A 23615-nucleotide genomic window follows, 5' to 3' on the forward strand; every position below is an offset into this window, starting at 1 on the left:
ACACTGTGTGGGGGAATGGAGGAACTGTGGGGACATTACACTGTGGAGCCCTGTACTATGAGAGTAATACATGTTTTCTTGTTCCCGTCTTTCATAGTTGGGTCGTTTGTATCTATCAGCGGAAAAGGAACAAAACCATTGTGATTCTTATAAGGAGACAACACAAACCCCCTAAATATAACATTTTATAACAACCCCACAATCTGTGACTCTTCAGGGTAAATCGCTCTCTCACCATTGGATTAGAGCTGATACTATGAAGCTAAAGGGACTAAACAGACTTTCTGTCTCCTCCATAAAGGGGCACTTTACTGTGTTTGTCAGAACTGTCCGAGGATTATTAGAGGGGATAGTTTCCCCCAATTAGAAGGGACACCTGTGGATATTGGGGTCTTTACCTGCTAAGATTCTGGTGTGTGGAGCCTCCACCTGCAGAGCCGCACAGGACCTGTGATGAGGTCACAGGAGGGGAGGAGTCAGGGGTCACATGACCAGGGTCCTCAGTGTATGCAGGACTCTGCTGTGCTGGTTGTCATGGTGCTGGATGAGGGGAAGTTTATGTGTGGGGTCAGGTGTTTACAGTGTGGATGTAGGAGAGCCCGTGTGTACGATGTGTATGGAGCAGAGTCACATGTGTACGGAGTGGAGCCGCGTGTGTACGACGCAGAGCCGTGGGTGTACGAGGTGTATGGAGCAGAGTCATGTGTGTGCGGGGTGTATAGAGCGGAGCCGTGGGTGTAGGAGGTGTACGGAGCGGAGGCGTGTGTACAAGGTGTACGGAGCGAAGCTATGTGTGTGGGGGGTGTATAGAGTGGAGCCGCGTGTGTATGAGGTGTATGGAGTGGAACCGTGTGTATGAGGTGTATGTAGACTGAGCCGTGTGGTTATGAAGTGTATTTAGCAGAACCGTGTGAGTACGAGGTTTATGGAGCAGAGCAGTGTTGTTACGAGGTGTATGTAGTCGGAGCCATGTGGTTACGAGGTGTATGTAGCAGAGCCGTGTGTGTATAAGGTGTATGTAGCAGAGCCGTGTGGTTACGAGGTGCATGTAGTGGAGCTGTGTGTGTACAAGGTGTATGTAGCAGAGCCGTGTGGTTACGAGGTGTATGTAGCAAAGCCGTATGTGTACAAGGTGTATGTAGCAGAGCCGTGTGGTTACGAGGTGTATGTAGCAGAGCCATGTGTGTACAAGGTGTATGTAGCAGAGCCGTGTGGTTACGAGGTGTATGTAGCAGAGCCGTGTGTGTACAAGGTGTATGTAGCAGAGCCGTGTGGTTACGAGGTGTATGTAGTGGAGCTGTGTGTGTACAAGGTGTATGTAGCAGAGCCGTGTGTGCACAAGGTGTATGTAGCAGAGCCGTGTGGTTACGAGGTGTATGTAGCAGAGCCGTGTGTGTACAAGGTGTATGTAGTGGAGCTGTGTGTGTACAAGGTGTATGTAGCAGAGCCGTGCGTGTACAAGGTGTATGTAGCAGAGCCATGTGGTTACGAGGTGTATGTAGCAGAGCCGTGTGGTTACGAGGTGTATGTAGCAGAGCCGTGTGTGTAGAAGGTGTATGTAGCAGAGCCATGTGGTTACGAGGTGTATGTAGTGGAGCAGTGTGTGTACGGAGCTGAGCTTTGTTCCATGTTTTGGTTCGTTTAATAAGTAGATTTTGTATAAAACAATGATTGGATCCATCTGAATATCACATGTTTTGTTCTCTAATATTTCCTCTCTATTTGTCCCTTCTGTGTATTATCGTCTTGTGTCTTTTTCCTTGCTCCTAATATTATACTCTGCTCCGCACAGGGCGTCTTGCTAAAGACCATGGACTACAAAGCCCAGGAACAGACTTGGCTCTGACACGTAAATCCAGTTTCCAATAACAAACCAACAACAACTGGCGGCTCTGGGGCTCAGAGTATGAAGGATTTTAATGTTTTGATAAAACAATCTACTCTTTAAACGAACCAAAACCTGGAAGAACAAAGCTTTCCTGGAAATGATCGTCCCCAACAATGAATCCTGAGAGGATTGCGGATACGTGTGAGACCTTCTTCTCTTATTGAGGACCAGGAGTTCATCCATAATTGGGAAATATTTGCAATAACAGCTCAAAGAAAATCATGGAACTTTCATTAAGATTTATAGCCAGACCCTATTAAATATTGAACACCAACTGGATGATGCATTTACAGTGACAGGTAAAAGTTTGGGCACCCCTGGTCAAAATTAGTTATTGTGAACAATTAAGCAAGTTGAAGATGGAAAGATCTCTACATCTCTAAAAGGCCTAAAGTTAAAGATATCACATTTCCTTTGTATTGTAGGCAAAAAAAACACATATATTGTCATTTTTACATTTTAAAAATTACAAAAAGGAAAATAGGCCAATGCCTATAGGGTGTGGGCACCCTTGAAGATTTGTCTGCTCAGATAACTTTGATCAAGTTTTAAGACCTTAATTAGCCTGTTAGGGTTATGGCTTGTTAACTATCAGGCTGCCGTCACACTAGCAGTATTTGGTCAGTATTTTACATCAATATTTGCAAGCCAAAACCAGGAGAGGGTGATAAATGCAGAAGTGGTGCATATGTTTCTATTATACTTTTCCTCTAATTGTTCCACTCCTGGTTTTGGCTTACAAATACTGATGTAAAATACTGACCAAATACTGCTAGTGTGACGGCAGCCTCATTGTTAGGATTATGAAAGGCCAGGTGATGCAAATTTGCCAGCCTTATAAAACCCAGCCTCCTCTAACCTTGTGCCAAAAAACAGCAGCCTTGGGTTCTTCTAAGCAGCTGCCTAGCACTCTGAAAATTAAAATGGTGGAGGCTCACAAAGCAGGAGATGGCTGTTAGAAGATAAGCAAAGTTGCCATTTCCTCAGTTTGAAATGTAATTAAGAAATGGCATTTAACAGGAACAATGGAGGTCAATGTTCGGTCTGGAAGACCAAGCAAAATTTCAGTGAGAGCTGTTTGTAGGATTGCTAGAAAAGCAAATCTGCACCTCGCTTGACTGTAAAAGATCTCCAGAAAGATTTAGCAGACTCCGATATTGTGGTACGTTGTTCTACTGTTCAGAGACACCTGCATAAATATAGCCTCCATGGAAGAGTCATCAGAAAAAAACCTCTCCTGCATCCTCACCATAAAATTCAGCATCAGAAGTATGCAAAAGAACATCTAAACAAGCCTGATGCATTTTGTATACAAATTCTGTGTTCCGATAAGGTTAAAATAGAACAATTTGGCCTCAATGATCAAAGGTATGTGTGGAGAAAAAGGGCACAGAATTTCAGGAAAAGAACATCTACCCAACCATGCATGGGGTGGATCAATCATGCTTTGGGTTGTGTTGCAGCTAATAGCATAAGGAACATTTCTCGAGTAGAGGGAAGAATAGATTCAATAAAAATACTTATTTTCCACCATAATATGCAAAAAAAATGATAAAAAAACAGACAATGATTTTCTGGATTTTTTTTTCTCAGTTTGTCTCCCATAGTTGAGGTCTACCTATGATGTAAATTACAGACGCCTCTCATCTTTTTAAGTGGTGGAACTTGCACTATTGCTGACTGACTAAATACTTTTTTGCCCCACTGTATGTTCAACAGCATGAGATCCATATAGTGCATGTAGACCAATCAAATAAGCCACTAGTGTCAGATGACTTAATGATAAGGTCCTGCAAGGTCTATATGAACGCGTGGTTTCAAATTACAAACTGATACATTGTACTGACATGCTGTGACCAAAAATGTTAAAAACATTCATCATGGATTAAAATAATACATTGAAATAAAAACAATTCACCATTAATAATTAAATATGATCTCGTGTCGTCTGTTTACGCCAGTAGGAAATCTAGTTTCTAAATTATAAATCCAAAAAGCCTTGCGCGTAAGAAGACGTCTTTTTACATCTCCTCCTCGCCGAGCATTTTTAACCTGCTCTACACCCGTGACTTTTAGGGAAGATGCATTACTGGAATGGTGAGATATAAAATGTTTAGCTGCCGTAGAGATGCTATAATTTGTGCTATTATTATTTACTATATCCCTAATATGTTCGGATATACGAGTCTTCGATTTTCTCGTAGTCCAGCCTATGGATGATAGTTGGCAGTTGGTACACTCTATTCTGTAAATAACATTAGTTGTGTTACAGTTAAGAAACTGATTAATGTTTGTGAGTTGTTAGGGTTATTAAACGTTTTACTGGTTTGGGCATGTTTACATGTTTTGCACTTAAGTGTGCCGCATTTATAAAAACCCTCGCATTCCAGCCAAGTTCTTGAGGAAGGTTTTAACTGGAATTTTCCTGGGGAAATAGCATTCCCAATAGTAGGAGCTCTTCTAGCTACTACGTTGACACCTCAATATTAGCAAGGATTTGATCTTCATATAATATGGGCAAACATGAATTGATTATATTTTTATTAAATTGAGGGCTATATCTTAAGCAAACATAAGGTTTATGTGCTCCTTCCCTGTCTTTTTTTCTCCGTGTCGCTTCAAATTTAGGTTCGATCAGATCTTCCCTCTTCTTATTGGTAACTATATTGAGAGCCCTTTTTAAGGACCTCTCAGGATCAGTTTGTTTTTTTAAATTTCTTATGTAGAATATAAAATTCTGAATCCATATTTGCCTCATTGCTACAATTCCTTTTGAGTCTGGCATACTCTCCCACCAGAATAAATTTTATTGTATGCTTTGGATGACTACTGAGAGCATGTAGGATAGTATTCCCACTTAAGGGTTTGCAGTGCTTTTTACTTGAAATGTGTTGACCTACTTCCCCTTGAAGATCCAGATCTAGGAAAGATATGTGATATCTTGCCTATATGTAAACCGAATGTTATAATTATTAGAGTTAATGTAATTAACAAATTCTGGTGTGGCAGATATTTCACCCCCATATATTATCAGGATGTCATCAATGTATCTGCCATACCAAACTAGATCTTGAGAAAAGGGATTACATATGGAATAAACATATTCCATTGCACAAAAGGGCATGAACCGCTCCTCCAAAAATCATAAGTTGATCTAAAGCTGCTAGGCAAAAATTTATATAACTGAATATGAGGTTTTCAGTTTAACATTCTGATCAGACTGTATGAAGCCCACTGCCACGTCACGGCAAACCTCGTAGTGGGTCCTACCGCCCTAACAGAGCGGAGCCGTGTGGCAACCACCGTCACAGCGGCAATGCACCAGCAGGGCGGACGGCCTGTCGCCCCACAGCACCCATGCTGTGAAACTGAGCCCCCATGACTCCAGGCCACGCCGCCCCACCAGCACAAAGCCACAGCAACAATGGCCGCCACACAGCACCAGCACCAAAATGAAAGGAGCAATGAAACTCACCTTCCTCCAGCTCTTCAGTGAGAGCCAAAATGGGCTAGATCCCTTACTTTGCAGTCTCCTGCCAATTAAAATCACCTGTGCCAAATGGGAGGAGTGCTGGTCCAAGAAAGACTAGAACATGCTTTGCACAAAAAGGAAAAAAAGGGCATGAACCGCACCTCCAGGTTCATTTTTTTAAACTGAAAACCTCATGTTCAGTATATAAATTTTTGCCTAGCGGCTTTAGATCAACGTATGATTTTGGGATGTGCGGTTCATGCTTTTTTTTTCTTTTTGTACAAAGCATGTTCTAGTCTCTTTCTTGGACCATCACTCCTCCCATTTGGCACAGAATTTTAATTAGCAGGACACTGCAAAGTAAGGGGTCTAGCCCATTTTGGCTCTCACTGAAGAGCTGGAGGAAGGTGAGTTTCATTGCTCCTTTCATTTTGGTGCTGATGCTGTGTGGCAGCCATTGTTGCCGTGGCTTCTGCTGGTGAGCGGCGCGGTCTGGAGTCATGGAGGCTCAGTCTTGCAGCATGGGTACTGTGGGGCAACAGACCGTCGGCCCTGCTTGTGCATTGCCGCTATGGCGGTGGTCGCCACACAGCTCCGCTCCGTTAGGGCAGTAGGACCCACTACGAGGTTTGCCGTGACGTGGCAGTGGGCTTCATACAGTCTGATCAGAATATTAAACTGAAAACCTCATGTTCAGTATATAAGTTTTTGCCTAGCTGCGTTAGATCAACGTATGATTTTGGGATGTGCGGTTCATGTTCTTTTTTTTATTTTTGTACAAAGCATGTTCTAGTCTCTTTCTTGGACCAGCACTCCTCCCATTTGGCACAGGTGATTTTAATTAGCAGGAGACTGCAAAGTAAGGGGTCTAGCCCATTTTGGCTCTCACTGAAGAGCTGGAGGAAGGTGAGTTTCATTGCTCCTTTCATTTTGGTGCTGGTGCTGTGTGGCAGCCATTGCTGCCGTGGCTTTGTGCTGGTGGGGCGGTGCGGTCTGGAGTCATGGGGGCTCAGTCTTGCAGCATGGCAGCATGGATGCTGTGGGGCAACAGACCGTCTGCCCTGCTGGTGCATTGCTGCTGTGGAGGTGGTCGCCGCACGGCTCCACTCCGTTAGGGCGGTAGGACCCACTACGAGGTTTGCCATGATGTGGCAGTGGACTTCATACAGTCTGATCAGAATGTTAAACTGAAAACCTCATGTTCGGTATATAAATTTTTGCCTAGCGGCTTTAGATCAACGTATGATTTTTGGAGGTGCGGTTCATGCTCTTATTTTTCTTTTTGTACAAAGCATAAACATATTCCAATTCTCAATATGCCATTGTAAGGTTAGCAAGTGACGGGGAGTATTTAGCACCCATGGGAATGCCCACTTTTTGTTAATAAACATTATCATCAAATGAAAACAAATTATGTGTTAGCAAGAAAAAAATAACCTGTAACAAAAAATTAATTAGATCTTTTGAGGATTGACTGAAATTTTTTAAATGAATTTGAAGAGCTTGCATCGCTAGTTCATGGGGAATACAGGTATACAACAAAGCAACATCACAGCATAGCCATGAGAAATTGTTCTGCCATGTTTTTTTTTTTTTTTTTTGAAAAAACTCTCAAAACATCTCTTGAGTCTTTTATACATCCATGTAACTTCTGCACCAGAGATTGTAACAAAGAGGCAGCCCATTCACAAAGATCTTAATTTATTGATCCGATTCCTGATATGATAGGTCTCGTAGGAGGAATTCCAGTACTTTTTGTACTTTCGGTAGACCATATAGTATTGGAAGAACTGGATTCGGTACAATTAGAAAGTTAGCCTGCTTTTTGTCAAGCACACCCAAACTTAATCCTTCAAGATCAATTTTACTAATTTCTTCATTAAACTTAGTTTTTGGGTTGTTTTCAAGTTTCTCATATGTTGAGGTATCTGATAGTAGTTCCATTGTTTTGTTTTTATAATCTTCAGAGTTGAGAACCCCCATTCCACCACCCTTGCAAAATTTGCATATTTTTAAATTCTGATAGTGCCACTTTTTGTTTATGGGAAAGATTTCCCCCCTTTTGTTAATATCATATGCCAATCCTCCTATTCATTATCATTATTTTTAAGAGCTCTGAATTCTCTTTCTAAGCCGGGGTCACACTAGTCAACCAGATGGATTGTGGAGCTTGGCACTATGTCCCCCAGTGGCTTAAATGAGAAATGGAGCTTTGCCCCGTACCTGTAATCCCTGCTTGTTTTTAACTCTGTTGTGTCTTTAGTAAATATGTTTTATTGTTGCATTCTTTTATTTTAGTAATCCAGTTATATGAAACCTCATACTTTGCTATGGCTTGAGATATGGCTCCCCTATGATGATTAACCCCTTAATCCCATATGACGTACTATCCCGTCCAGGTGACCTGGGACTTAATTCCCATGGACGGGATAGTACGTCATATGCGATCGGCCGCGCTCACGGGGGGAGCGCGGCCGATCGCGGCCGGGTGTCAGCTGCCTATCGCAGCTGACATCCGGCACTATGTGCCAGGAGCGGTCACGGACCGCTCCCGGCACATTAACCCCCGGCACACCGCGATCAAAGATGATCGCGGTGTGCCGGCGGTGCAGGGAAGCATCGCGCAGGGAGGGGGCTCCCTGCGGGCTTCCCTGAGACGATCGGTACACGGTGATGTGCTCACCGTGTACCGAGCGTCTTCTCCCTGCAGTCCCCGGATCCAAAATGGCCGCCGGGCTGCATCCGGGTCCTGCAGGGAGCACTTCCGGGTCAGGATCAGGCTGCAGCTGCAGCTCTAATCCTGCCCGGCTGTATGTTAGATCACCGATCTAACAGAGTGCTGTGCACACTGTCAGATCGGTGATCTGTGATGTCCCCCCCTGGGACAAAGTGAAAAAGTAAAAAAAAAAATTTCCACACTTGTAAAAAAAAAAATTAAAAAAAAATTCCTAAATAAAGCAGAAAAAAAAAAATATTATTCCCATAAATACATTTCTTTACATAAAAAAAAACAAAAAAACAATAAAAGTACACATATTTAGTATCGCCGCGTCCGTAACGACCCGACCTATAAAACTGGCCCACTAGTTAACCCCTTCAGTGAACACCGTAAGAAAAAAAAAAAAAAAACGAGCCAAAAAACAACGCTTTATTATCATAACGCTGAACAAAGAGTGGAATAACACGCGATCAAAAAGACGGATATAAATAACCATGTTACCTCTGAAAACGTCATCTTGTCCCGCAAAAAACGAGCCGCCATATAGCATCATAACCAAAAAAATAAAAAAGTTATAGTCCTCTGAATAAAGCGATGCCAAAATAATTATTTTTCTATAAAATAGCTTTTATCGTATAAAAGCGCCAAAACATAAAAAAAATGATATAAATGAGGTGTCGCTGTAATCGTACTGACCCGAAGAATAAAACTGCTTCATCAATTTTACCAAACGCGGAACGGTATAAACGCCTCCCCCAAAAGAAATTCATGAATAGCTGGTTTTTGGTCATTCTGCCTCACAAAAAAATCGGAATAAAAAGCGATCAAAAACTGTCACGTGTCCGAAAATGTAACCGATAAAAACGTCAACTCGTCCCGCAAAAAACAAGACCTCACATGACTCTGTGGACCAAAATATGGAAAAATTATAGGTCTCAAAATGTGGAGACGCAAAAACTTTTTTGCTATAAAAAGCGTCTTTTAGTGTGTGACGGCTGCCAATCATAAAAATCCGCTAAAAAACTCGCTATAAAAGTAAATCAAACCCCCCTTCATCACCCCCTTAGTTAGGCTAGGTTCACATTGCGTTAATGGGTTAACGCTAACGGACAGCGTTGCACGGCGAAAATGTCACAATTAACGCCGTGCAACGGGTCCGTTAGCACAACCATTGACAGCAATGTGATTTTCAGGTGTAGCGCATCGCTAGAGCGTGCCATTTTCGGCTCGCGCTAGCAAGGTGCCATTCTTTTGTGGCGCGCCTCAGACGCTGCTTGCAGCGTCCGCGGCGCGCCCGAGGTCCGATCCCCGATCTTCCAGAGCGGGGACGTTAACGCGACCACTAAACACGACACCTAAAAAGACATTGTGTTAGCGCAATCCGCTAGTGCTAAACGGATTTCCCTAACGCAATGTGAACCTAGCCTTAGGGAAAAATAATAAAATTAAAAAAAATGTATTTATTTCCATTTTCCGGTTAGGGTTAGGGCTAGGGTTGGGGCTAGGGTTAGGGTTTGGATTACATTTACGGTTGGGATTAGGGTTGGGATTAGAATTAGGGGTGTGTCTGGGTTAGGTGTGTGGTTAGGGTTACAGTTGGGATTAGGGTTAGTGGTGCGTTTGGATTAGGGTTTCATTTATAATTGGGGGGTTTCCACTGTTTAGACACATCAGGGGCTCTCCAAACGCGACATGGCGTCCGATCTCAATTCCAGCCAATTCTGCATTGAAAAAGTAAAACAGTGCTCCTTCACTTCCGAGCTCTCCCGTGCGCCCAAACAGGGGTTTACCCCAACATATGGGGTATCAGCGTACTCGAGACAAATTGGACAACAACTTTTTGGGTCCAAGTTCTCTTGTTATCCTTGGGAAAATAAAAATTTGGGGGGCTAAAAATCATTTTTGTGGGAAAAAAAAGGATTTTTATTTTCACGGCTCTGCGTTGTAAACTGTAGTGAAACACTTGGGGGTTCAAAGTTTTCACAACACATCTAGATAAGTTCCATGGGAGGTCTAGTTTCCAATATGGGGTCACTTGTGGGTGGTTTCTACTGTTTGGGTACATCAGGGGCTCTGCAAATGCAACGTGACGCCTGCAGACCAATCCATCTAAGTCTGCATTCCAAATGGCGCTCCTTCCCTTCCGAGCTCTGCCATGAGCCCAAACAGTGGTTCCCCCCCACATATGGGGTATCAGCGTACTCAGGACAAATTGAACAACAACTTTTGGGGTCCAATTTATTCTGTTACCCTTGTAAAAATACAAAGCTGGGGGCTAAAAAATCATTTTTGTGAAAAAAAAAAGAATTTTTATTTTCACGGGTCTGCGTTATAAACTGTAGTGAAACACTTAGGGGTTCAAAGTTCTCACAACACATCTAGATAAGTTCCATGGGAGGTCTAGTTTCTAATATGGGGTCACTTGTGGGGGGTTTGTACTGTTTGGGTACATCAGGGGCTCTGCAAATGCAACGTGACTCCTGCAGACCAATCCATCTAAGTCTGCATTCCAAATGGCGCTCCTTCCCTTCCGAGCTCTGCCATGCGCCCAAACAGTGGTTCCCCCCCACATATGGGGTATCAGCGTACTCAGGACAAATTGGACAACAACTTTTGGGGTCCAATTTATTATGTTACCCTTGTGAAAATACAAAACTGGGGGCTAAAAAATTTTTGCGAAAAAAAAATAAATTTATTTTAACAGCTCTGCGTTATAAACTGTAGTGAAACACTTGGGGGTTCAAAGCTCTCAAAACACATCTAGATAAGTTCCTTAGAGGGTCTAGTTTCCAAAATGGTGTCACTTGTGGGGGTTTTTAATGTTTAGGCACATTAGGGGCTCTCCAAACCAACATGGCGTCCCATCTTAATTCCAGTCAATTTTGCATTGAAAAGTCAAATGGCGCTCCTTCCCTTCCGAGCTCTGCTATGCACCCAAAAAGTGGTTTACCCCCACATATGGGGTATCGTCGCACTCAGGACAAATTGCACAACAATTTTTGTGGTCTAATTTCTTCTCTTACCCTTGGGAAAATAAAAAATTGGGGGCGAAAAGATCATTTTTGTGAAAAAATAAGATTTTTTATTTTTACGGCTCTGCATTATAAACTTCTGTGAAGCACTTGTTGGGTCAAAGTGCTCACCACACATCTAGATAAGTTCCTTAAGGGGTCTACTTTTCAAAATGGTGTCACTTGTGAGGGGTTCCAATGTTTAGGCACATCAGGGGCTCTCCAAACGCAACATGGCGTCCCATCTCAATTCCAGTCAATTTTGCATTGAAAAGTCAAATGGCGCTCCTTTCCTTCCGAGCTCTGCCATGCGCCCAAACAGTGGTTTACCCCCACATATGGGGTATCGTCGCACTCAGGACAAATTGCACAACAACTTTTGTGGTCTAATTTCTTCTCTTACCCTTGGGAAAATAAAAAATTGGTGGCGAAAAGATTATTTTTGTGAAAAAATATGATTTTTTATTTTTACGGCTCTGCATTATAAACTTCTGTGAAGCACTTGTTGGGTCAAAGTGCTCACCACACCTCTAGATAAGTTCCTTAAGGGGTCTACTTTCCAAAATGGTGTCACTTGTGGGGATTTCAATGTTTAGGCACATCAGGGGCTCTCCAAACGCAACATGGCATCCCATCTCAATTCCAGTCAATTTTGCATTGAAAAGTAAAATGGCGCTCCTTCCCTTCCGAGCTCTGCCATACGCCCAAACAATGGTTTACACCCATATACGGGGTATCAGCGTACTCAGGACAAATTGGCCAACAATTTTTGAGGTTCAATTTCTTCTCTTACTCTTGGGAAAATAAAAAATTGGGGGCGAAAAGATCATTTTTGTGAAAAAATATGATTTTTTATTTTTACGGCTCTGCATTATAAACTTCTGTGAAGCAATTGGTGGGTCAAAGTGGTCACCACACATCTAGATAAGTTCCTTAGGGTGTCTACTTTCCAAAATGGTGTCACTTGTGGGGGGTTTCAATGTTTAGGCACATCAGTGGCTCTCCAAACGCAACATGGTGTCCCATCTCAATTCCTGTCAATTTTGCATTTAAAAGTCAAATGGCGCTCCTTCCCTTCCGAGCTCTGCCATGCGCCCAAACAGTGGTTTACCCCCACATATGGGGTATCAGCGTACTCAGTACAGATTGTACAACAATGTTTGGCATCCATTTTATCCTGTTACCCTTGGTAAAATAAAACAAATTGGAGCTGAAATAAATTTTGTGTGAAAAAAAGTTAAATATTCATTTTTATTTAAACATTCCAAAAATTCCTGTGAAACCCCTGAAGGGTTAATAAACTTCTTGAATGTGGTTTTGAGCACCTTGAGGGGTGCAGTTTTTAGAATGGTGTCACACTTGGGTATTTTCTATCATATAGACCCCTCAAAATGACATCAAATGAGATGTGGTCCCTAAAAAAAAATGGTGTTGTAAAAATGAGAAATTGCTGGTCAACTTTGAACCCTTATAACTCCCTAACAAAAAAAAATTTTGGTTCCAAAATTGTGCTGATGTAAAGGAGACATGTGGGAAATGTTACTTATTAAGTATTTTGCGTGACATATCTCTGTGATTTAAGGGCATAAAAATTTAAAGTTGGAAAATTGCGAAATTTTCAAAATTTTCGCCAAATTTCCGTTTTTTTCACAAATAAACGCAAGTTATATCGAATAAATGTTACTACTAAAATGAAGTACAATATGTCACGAGAAAACAATGTCAGAATCGCCAAGATCCGTTGAAGCGTTCCAGAGTTATAACCTCATAAAGGGACAGTGGTCAGAATTGTAAAAATTGGCCCGGTCATTAACGTGCAAACCACCCTCGGGGCTTAAGGGGTTAAGATCCTGTACTCACTGACAACCTCTGAAGATCGCATGAAAGCCGACTTGGTTGCACTATATGTTGGAAGAATCCCCTGAATTAACCTGGAGGCTATAAATCTGTGTTTGTTTATTTTGATTATATATGATCTTTCTCCTTTTTTTTTTCCTGAATGCCCCTTGATCACTGTGTGATATATCACTGCTTGTATCTTTTGAGCAATTTGGACATCTAAATGATCTAAACATCAACATAGGGAAAGTGTAAGGAGGAGGGAGATATGCGATCCTTGTTATTAGTATGCACAGGTCAAGGAGGGATCTCTGCACCACCTTAATCCATCAAGAGAAAGGGCTGCGCACTTGCGCATTAGAGGCTGGTGTGTGGGATAGTTGGACTTCAACAAAATGGCGACGCGCATGTGCACCACGCACCGGGATCTGACATCTTTTTGAAGGCCTCTTTTAAATCCGGCGTGCAGATATGACGTCACGGGGGATTTCCTCCCTGCACGCTGAAGCTGAGTGCCGGCATTAGATGCACCTGAGACCCGGGGGCGGCGGCGCCGTGCGCGACACACTATTGGGCAGGAGGTGAGTGGGGATACCATATAAGCCAGCAACTATGCAGACATGACATGCACAGTTATCTTTTTCTCCCTTGAGAAAGCGGAAGACGCGAAACGTACGTCGGGACGTGTGTGATACTAAGGACGGGCTTACCACATGGGTATGTGTCAGGCATTCCATATGTGTTAAACTGGTTTGGGAACTTGGCACTATGCACTTTAGGTCTATGTAGAATAGGGCTTATATATTTGGGATGCCCATATGCCATGACACAGACTATATGATCTCAGAAGCCTGTATACCATTTCCTGTATCACTTTTTGTGCTACGTACTTGGGTAGTCATCCTTTCCTCTTACTGAATATGACATTTTGATATTTTCTGTTTTTTTAATAATAAAATTTGTTAATTTTTCTAAACACTTTCTGTGAGAGTGGTGTGTTTGGGTACTTGGTACCCGGTTGTTAGATTATGATAGGTTAACACACCCCTATATTTCAATGCTTTGATGGAAAAACCTTCCTTGCGGGAGGTTCCTATATATTTAGCATTATTATGTTTTTGGACAGATTTGTATTCCTAGCTGCAACCCTAACCTTAACCCTAACCCTAGCCCCAACCCTTACCCTAGCCCCAACCCTAACCCTTGCACTAACCCTAACCCTAGCCCTAATCCTTGCGCCAACCCTAACCCTAATGGGAAAATGGAAATAAATACATTTTGTTAATTTTATTATTTATCTTACTATTTATAGCAGGTTTTTAGCAGATTTTTATGATTGGCAGCCATCACACATTAAAAGACGCTTTTTATTGCAAAAATTAGTTTTTGTGTCTCCACATTTTGAGAGCTATAATTTTTCCATATTTTGGTCCACAGAGTCATGTGAGGTCTTGTTTTTTGTGTGACAAGTTGACGTTTTTATTGGTACCATTTTCGGGCACGTGACACTTTTTGATCGCTTTTTATTCTGATTTTTGGGAGGCAGAGTGACCAAAAACCATCTATTCATGAATTTCTTATTACGGGGGGGCGTTTATACCATTTCACATTTGGTAAAATTGATAAAGCAGTTTTATTCTTCGGGTCAGTACGATTACAGCGATACTTCATTTATATAATTTTTTTTACGTTTTGGTGCTTTTATACGATAAAAACTATTTTACAGAAAAAATTATTTCTGCATCGCTTTATTCGGAGGACTATAACTTTTATTTTTTCGCTGATGATGCTGTATAGCAGCTTGTTCTTTGCAGGACAAGATGACGTTTTCATTGGTACCATGGTTACTTATATCCGTCTTTTTGATCGCGTGTTATTCCACTTTTTGCTCGGCGGTATGATAATAAAGCATTTTTTTTGCCTTGTTTTTTTTTTTTTTTTTTACGGTGTTCGCTGAAGGGGTTAACTAGTGGGACAGTTTTATAGGTCGGGTCATTACGGACTCAGCGATACTAAATATGTGTACTTTTATTGTTTTTTTTATTTAGATAAAGAAATGTATTTATGGGAACAATATATATATATACAGTTAAGGCCAGAAATATTTGGACAGTGACACAATTTTCGCGAGTTGGGCTCTGCATACCACCACATTGGATTTGAAATGAAACCTCTACAACAGAATTCAAGTGCAGATTGTAACGTTTAATTTGAAAGGTTGAACAAAAATATCTGATAGAAAATGTAGGAATTGTACACATTTCTTTACAAACACTCCACATTTTAGGAGGTCAAAAGTAATTGGACAAATAAACATAACCCAAACAAAATATTTTTATTTTCAATATTTTGTTGCAAATCCTTTGGAGGCAATCACTGCCTTAAGTCTGGAACCCATGGACATCACCAAACGCTGGGTTTCCTCCTTCTTAATGCTTTGCCAGGCCTTTACAGCCGCAGCCGTCAGGTCTTGCTTGTTTGTGGGTCTTTCCGTCTTAAGTCTGGATTTCAGCAAGTGAAATGCACGCTCAATTGGGTTTAGATCTGGAGATTGACTTGGCCATTGCAGAATGTTCCACTTTTTGGCACTCATGAACTCCTGGGTAGCTTTGGCTGTATGCTTGGGGTCATTGTCCATCTGTACTATGAAGCGCCGTCCAATCAACTTTGCAGCATTTGGCTGAATCTGGGCTGAAAGTATATCCCGGTACACTTCAGAATTCATCCGGCTACTCTTGTCTGCTCTTATGTCATCAATAAACACAAGTGACCCAGTGCCATTGAAAGCCATGCATGCCCATGCCATCACGTTGCCTCCACCATGTTTTACAGAGGATGTGGTGTGCCTTGGATCATGTGCCGTTCCCTTTCTTCTCCAAACTTTTTTCTTCCCATCATTCTGGTACAAGTTGATCTTTGTCTCATCTGCCCATAGAATACTTTTCCAGAACTGAGCTGGCTTCTTGAGGTGTTTTTCTGCAAATTTAACTCTGGCCTGTCTATTTTTGGTATTGATGAATGGTTTGCATCTAGATGTGAACCCTTTGTATTTACTGTCATGGAGTCTTCTCTTTACTGTTGACTTAGAGACAGATACACCTACTTCACTGAGAGTGTTCTGGACTTCAGTTGATGTTGTGAACGGGTTCTTCTTCACCAAATTAAGTATGCGGCGATCATCCACCACTGTTGTCATCCGTGGATGCCCAGGCCTTTTTGAGTTCCCAAGCTCACCAGTCAATTCCTTTTTTCTCAGAATGTACCCAACTGTTGATTTTGCTACTCCAAGCATGTCTGCTATCTCTCTGATGGATTTTTTCTTTTTTTTTCAGCCTCAGGATGTTCTGCTTCACCTCAATTGAGAGTTCCTTTGACCGCATGTTGTCTGCTCACAGCAACAGCTTCCAAATGCAAAACCACACACCTGGAATCCACCCCTGACCTTTTAACTACTTCATTGATTACAGGTTAACGAGGGAGACGCCTTCAGAGTTAATTGCAGCCCTTAGAGTCCATTGTCCAATTACTTTTGGTCCCTTGAAAAAGAGGACGCTATGCATTACAGAGCTATGATTCCTAAACCCTTTCTCCGATTTGGATGTGGAAACTATCATATTGCAGCTGGGAGTGTGCACTTTCAGCCCATATTATATATATAATTGTATTTCTGAACATGTTTTTGTAAACAGCTAAAATAACAAAACTTGTGTCACTGTCCAAATATTTCTGGCCCTAACTGTATATTTTCTTTAGTGTTTTTTTTACATATGTAAATATTTTTCTTTTACATTATAACATTACCACAGGGGGGGACATCATACTATTGGGTCAGATCGCAGATCTGACACTATACAGAGCACTGTGTCAGATCAGCGATCTGACAGGCACTGCAGGGACGCTTGCTCTGAGCAGGAAGTAGCCCTGCGGCCATATTGGAAGGGAGGAGATGCTTAGAGCAATGCTATCACATTGAGCTGGTCCGAGGGTCTCAGGGATGCACACAGGGAGCCCCCTCCCTGCGCGATGCTTCCCTATGCCGCCAGAACACTGCAATTATGTTTAATCGCAGTGTTCCGGGGGTTAATGTGCCAGGAGTGGTCCGTGACCGCTCCTCGCACATAGTGCCAGATGTCAGCTGCGATTGTCAGCTGACACCCGACCGCGATCGGCCGCGCCCTCCCTTCCCCCCGTGAGCGCCACCGATTGCATATGACATACTATCCCGTCGCTGGGAATTAAATCCCAGGTCACCTCGACGGGATAGTACATCATATGGAATTAAGAGGTTAATTATTGGTTATTGATTTATTCTTATTACACTCATTTCTGTACTGAGCCTCGTGGAAAGTTTTGCTGACATTACATGTGCTATTCCTGTATATTTAGCTCAGGGTAAATGATGACACCATATAGAGAGAACACGTGCTCTGTGGGATATATAACACATGACCCACAGGAAAGGAGGTCTCTTGGTTCTCCTCGGACACTTCGCTCACACTTCACGCAGATATCAGATGGACAGCTGATATGTGAGTTAAACACGTGTTTCTTTCTTCAACCATTCTCTTGCCAGAGACAGATTCCATTTACCATTCAGGGTCCCAGGAAAAATGGGGAACAAACTTTGATATGGACAAATGGACAATTTCTTTGTAACTATTTCACATATTTTATGTTTTGCTGCAATGATGCTTCTTGGTGGACAATCCAATAAATCACTAAATTTTTTATATGAAAAATTACGACATTTTCTTTAAAGTATCGCATCTGGTAAGGAGTATTGAATAAATAAATATAAAAAATAAATATTTTTAACATGACCTGAAGTAAACTTTATACCTCCGATCACAGCTGAGTGCTCACGCTGTCTTTTGACAGGGAGGGAAGCGCGGCTCTCTCACCAGCGGGGATTTCACCACTGATCAGAAGCAGTGTTTGCTGCGCTGTCATGTGCATGACACCCGGTGTTTGTGAAGTCCATGTTAGGTGTCCGTGCCCGAACAGTAGGTGTTCTGTACCGATGCCGAATTTTACTGTTGGGGTTCACCCATCTCTACTGATGATGGTTCTGGTGATGAACACAGCACCAGAACCATAATCATTACATGAATACCTCACTAGAACCATCAATAGTACATGAATACAGCACCAGAACAACTATCACTACATAAAGAGGTCGCCACAATCGCCATCAGTACAGGAATATGAGACCAGAATCACTATCCATAGAAGAATATGACACCAAAACCACCATCAGTTTAGTTGCAAACTGTATTTGTTGCATGATGGGGTCTGTTTAGCTCCATTGGATTATCCACCAAATGCTGTGCTGCATACCTATTTGAAACCAAATGGCCCCCATTACAGTTAATATTAGTTTCCATGATTGTCTTTGGGTTTGACACTTAATATATAGGATGTCAGGGATAAATATTGCTATTTTTCCCTGTAAATGGTCAGCAAGCAATGAATGATTTCATATCTATATAAACATACTCCCTATTGAGCCTCCCCCTCTAAAGTACACAACTTTTTACTTTAGGGGCTATTTTTTGGTGAAAAAGGTAACAATTCTAGCAGAAGTGGTCATCGAAGCTTGTTACATGGGGATGAGGATTCATGAGGGCGGGTGCATCGGCTTTCAACTGCCTAGGGCACCAAAATACCTTGTTCCAGCCCCATGTACAGTAGGATCATCATACTGTGCATTCGGAGAGTTCTCTGTAGGAATTTACTTTGGGGGTATCTTACTGTGTTTGGGGGGCAATTTAGTTGGCACCTCACTTTATAGGAGCAATTAAAGGGGAATCTAGGGCTTTAATAGGAGGAAAATTACTCTGTAAGTGCTGTAAAGTGAGATCTGTTCTTTTGGGCCCCATGATTTCTGTGTGCGCCCCTGATTATCATCTTTTCATCTCTTTATTACTCACATGCTTTGTTACCTCCTATGACCTTTCCTTGTGATTGGTCATGTTTGATCATGTGCATTGCAGGATATCATATAAGACGCTGACCAATTCACAATTGTGTGCAATGAATAAAGACAGCAGTCGGAAACGTGTTTGCGTGTAACAGACGGTTACCGGACTTGTGACCTTTTAAATATTTTTTCAATAGTGTTTTATGAAGATTTGGATGATGGACTTTCTGTACCTACCTTTTTCCTGTGGCACCACAAGTTTCCTCTTCATGGATCTTCCATATGTTGCTGAGCTGACCGGTTTCTCCTTCTTTGTCGCTAGATTGGAGTTACTTCTGCGAGGATCTTCCGGAATCAACTCCAACCTAGACAGATGAGTACTGAGGTGACTAGAATGGAGTTGTTGGAAGCAGTGGTGCACCGCTAATGGCACAAACCTTGCAGCTGCTATGGGGTCTGTGAGACGGAGGGGACCACCCAACATCGTAGGTTGAATTGTATCTGCATCCTGGATGCCAATACAGTTGAAAGCAATGATGAAATAGGGAAGCAGTCAGCTTCCTCCTCCATCATTCTCCCTTTGTAGGTGCATCATTTAATTGTGCCGCTGTGCCGAGAAGTGAAGAGTTTCAGAGCACAGACTATGGAGACTGGAGCAGCGGGGAAACCAGGAGAGTTGAGTATTTTATTATTTTAAATCAGTGAGTACATTGTGTGGCCCATTATATTGTATTAAGAACTATGTGCGGACTATTATACTATATGGAAGGCAATGTGGTGGCCATTATTCTATATGGTGGACTATGTGGGGCCATTATACTGTTTGAAGGGTTATGTGGGGGCCATTGTACTGTTTGCAAGGCCATTATACTTTATTCAGCACTTTGTGGGGGCCATTATACTGTGTTCAGGGCTATGTAGAGCCCATTTACTGATTGAAAGGCTATTATAATGAATGCGAGTAATTAAATTGTGAAGGTTTGTGTGGGGTACACCATACTGTGTGGAGGGCAGGGTAGAAGCCTTTATGCTGTTTTGAAGGCTGTGTAGAGTCCATCATATTGTTTTAAGGGTTAGCGGGGGCCATTACAGTGTGGATGGTAGTGTTGGGGCTATTATACGGTATGGGGGCCATTATAGTGTATGCAGGGCTATATGGGGGTCATATTTGGACATTTGGGGTATCATACAGTGTTGGGGGTCACCATACTTTTCCGGGGGAGTTGAGGTGGGGGGTACAGGAGGGTCATCATACTGTATATGTGGTGGAATTCAATGTGAGGGTATCATACCATGCTTAGGTGGGCAGTTTTTGTTGGCATCGTTCTTTATACAGTGCCTTGCGAAAGTATTCGGCCCCCTGGAACTTTTCAACCTTTCCCCACATATCATGCTTCAAACATAAAGATACCAAATGTAAATTTTTGGTGAAGAATCAACAACAAGTGGAACACAATTGTGAAGTTGAATGAAATTAATTGTTTTATTTAAATTTTTGTGGAAATTTAAAAACTGAAAAGTGGGGCGTGCAATATTATTCGGCCCCTTTAACTTAATACTTTGTTGCACCACCTTTTGCTGCGATTACAGCCGCAAGTCGCTTGGCGTATGTCTCTACATCGAGAGACTGAAATTCTTGCCCATTCTTCCTTGGCAAACAGCTCGAGCTCAGTAAGCTTTGATGGAGATCGTTTGTGAACAGCAGTTTTCAGCTCTTTCCACAGATTCTTGATTGGATTGAGGTCTGGACTTTGACTTGGCCATTCTAACACCTGGATACGTTTATTTGTGAACCATTCCATTGTAGATTTTCCTTTATGTTTGGGATCATTGTCTTGTTGGAAGACAAATCTCCATCTCAGTCTGAGGTCGTTTGCAGACTCCAACAGGTTTTCTTCAAGAATGGTCCTGTATTTGGCTCCATCCATCTTTCCATCAATTTTAACCATCTTCCCTGTCCCTGCTGAAGAAAAGCAGGCCCAAACCATGATGCTGCCACTACCATGTTTGACAGTGGGGATGGTGTGTTCAGGGTGATGAGCTGTGTTGCCCTTACGCCAAACATATCTTTGGCATTGTTGACAAAAACTTTGATTTTGGTTTCATCTGACCAGAGCACCTTCTTCCACATGTTTGGTGTGTCTCCCAGGTGGCCTGTTGCAAACTTTAAACGACACTTTTTATGGATATCTTTGAGAAATGGTTTTCTTCTTGCCACTCTTCCATAAAGGCCAGATTTGTGCAGTATACAACTAATTGTTGTCCTATGGACAGACTGTCCCACCTCAGCTGTAGATCTCTGCAGTTCATCCAGAGTGATCATGCGTCTCTTTGCTGCATCTCTGATTAGTCTTCTCCTTGTTTGAGATAAAAGTTTAGAGGGACGGCCGGGTCTTGGTACATAATGGCTTTCGACTAACCTCCCACTCCCGACTACAAGACTTCTCCCGTGCTGCGCCAATCCTCTGGAATGCTCTACCCCAAGAAATTAGGACCATCCACAATTTGCATAGTTTTAGGCACTCCCTCAAAACACATTTGTTCAGAGCGGCCTATCATGTTCCCTAATCAGTTATTTTGTTTGTGTGTCGCCCATTCACTATTTCCATCTATCCCCCACCCCCTGAAGATGGCTGGACCATCATTGTAAATACATCATTGGAAATACACACCTGTACTTTGTATCTTACCACCTCATTGTAGATTGTAAGCTCTCACGAGCAGGGTCATCTTGTGTTGCTTTAAAGGGAACCTGTCATCTGAATTTGGCGGGACTGGTTTTGGGTCATATGGGTGGAGTTTTCGGGTGTTTGATTCACCCTTTCCTTACCCGCTGGCTGCATGCTGGCCGCAATATTGGATTGAAGTTCATTCTCTGTCCTCCGTAGTACACGCCTGCGGAAAGCAATCTTGCCCTGCGCAGGCGTGTACTACGGAGGACAGAGAATGAACTTCAATCCAATATTTCGGCCAGCATGCAGCCAGCGGGTAAGGAAAGGGTGAATCAAACACCCGAAAACTCCGCCCATATGACCCAAAACCGGTCCCGCCAAATTCAGGTGACAGGTTCCCTTTAATTATTGTATTGTTAACATTGTTACTTATGACTGTTGTGATTGAAGCTGTTAAACTGTAAAGTACTGCAGAATAAGTTGGTGCTATATAAATAAAGATTATTATTATTATTATTTGCAGTGGTATGATACTCCTTCCATTTCAATATGATCGCTTGCACAGTGCTCCTTGGGATGTTTAAAGTTTTGGAAATCATTTTGTATCCAAATCCGGCTTTAAACTTCTCCACAACAGTATCACGGACCTGCCTGTTGTGTTCCTTGGTCTTCATGATGCTCTCTGTGCTTCAAGCAGAGCCCTGAGACTATCACAGAGCAGGTGCATTTATACGGAGACTTGATTACACACTGGGGGATTATATTTATCATCATTAGGCATTTAGCACAACATTGGATCATTTGGAGATCCACAATGAACTTCTGGAGTGAGTTTGCTGCACTGAAAGTAAAAGGGCCGAATAATATTGCACACCCCACTTTTCAGTTTTTGAATTTGGACAAAAATTTTAAATAACCAATAAATTTCGTTCAAGTTCACAATTGTGTTCAACTTGTTGATTCTTCACCAAAAATTTAAATTTGGTATCTTTATGTTAGAAGCATGATATGTGGGAAAAGGATAAAAAGTTCAAGGGGGCCAGGCACTGTAAGTGCAATCAATGTGCGTCAATAGGAAGAAAATTAATTTGTAAGGGCTGCAATGTTGTGAGATATGCTCTTCTGTGACCGCACCAAATATATTTTTTGGGGGGATTCCAATTAGACACAAAATGAGAGACACCTGTGCTAAAAGCCTTCAGAGAAGGCTAGCCTATGGGAGAAAACAAAATCTGCAAACAGGTATGTTGCACACCCAGTCAAACATCTACAAATTAACATAAGATACACTCAAGAATCCATAAATAGGTATATACCTTTTGCGCTATTATGTCGGTCCCAGGAACATGTAGGACTCACAGCGAGTGTGCTAAATTGTAAAAAAAACTTATGTATACTGTACATCAACAGCACAATATGTATATATGTAAATGAAAACCAATAAAAACACAATAAGGGGTAGTTAGTGTGCACTGTACACCGAATAGCAAGCTTTTAGGTAGTGACAAACCAGGCTGCAAATATGTGATTTATAAAAATAAAAGTATGGAGATCAGCCTAATCTGCCCACCCTGCTATCGTAGCGTATGTGCCAGTATGCATTCAGCTACACATTAAAAACCTCAACAAACAGAGGAAACACTATACAGTAATGAAGTATGTAATTAACCCATTCCCCACTATGCAGTCCAGCAAAGTTCTTAGTTACATCCACTTGAAAGGAGAGCTGCACTCGGCGGTGTACGGAGGTCCTTGGCGAAATAAAGAAGCAAGTAGAGCTGCAATATAGTCAACAGGCGGGCCTGGATGGTGGCGTGTTTGATCACAAAAACCAAGGCAATGCGGGCACAGGAACAGCAGCGTGTGACCTCACATAGTCCACGGAGCACGAAAGCCGATGCAATCCACCAGTCCTAGTCCTTACACGTTTTGGAAAACTTGATTTCCTTCTTTAGAAGGAGTAATGTCGGTGGTTTTGTACCTTGTTTCTCCAGCGTCGATCTGCATGTCTCTGCTTTAACCCTTTGCTCCTCTCCCCCTAACTAGCAGGGATACTGCTGTCTGTTACCTGTATGGATGCTGCTCAGTTCCCTG

At 42.2% G+C, this 23615-nt stretch overlaps 1 protein-coding gene across 2 annotated transcripts in view; it reads right to left on the minus strand.

Annotated features, from left to right (window-relative positions):
• The window catches only part of LOC138663208 (zinc finger protein 773-like), a 35792-nt gene extending 35340 nt beyond the window's left edge, over positions 1-452 (minus strand). For both annotated transcript variants that reach the window (XM_069749368.1, XM_069749367.1), the window contains exon 1: positions 399-452. The gene's annotated coding sequence lies outside the window, so the exon portion shown is untranslated. The remainder of the gene's footprint in view (positions 1-398) is intronic.
• Positions 453-23615: the final 23163 nt, after the last annotated feature.

The sequence above is a fragment of the Ranitomeya imitator genome, chromosome 2, assembly GCF_032444005.1.
Source record: "Ranitomeya imitator isolate aRanImi1 chromosome 2, aRanImi1.pri, whole genome shotgun sequence".
Lineage (NCBI taxonomy): Eukaryota > Metazoa > Chordata > Amphibia > Anura > Dendrobatidae > Ranitomeya > Ranitomeya imitator.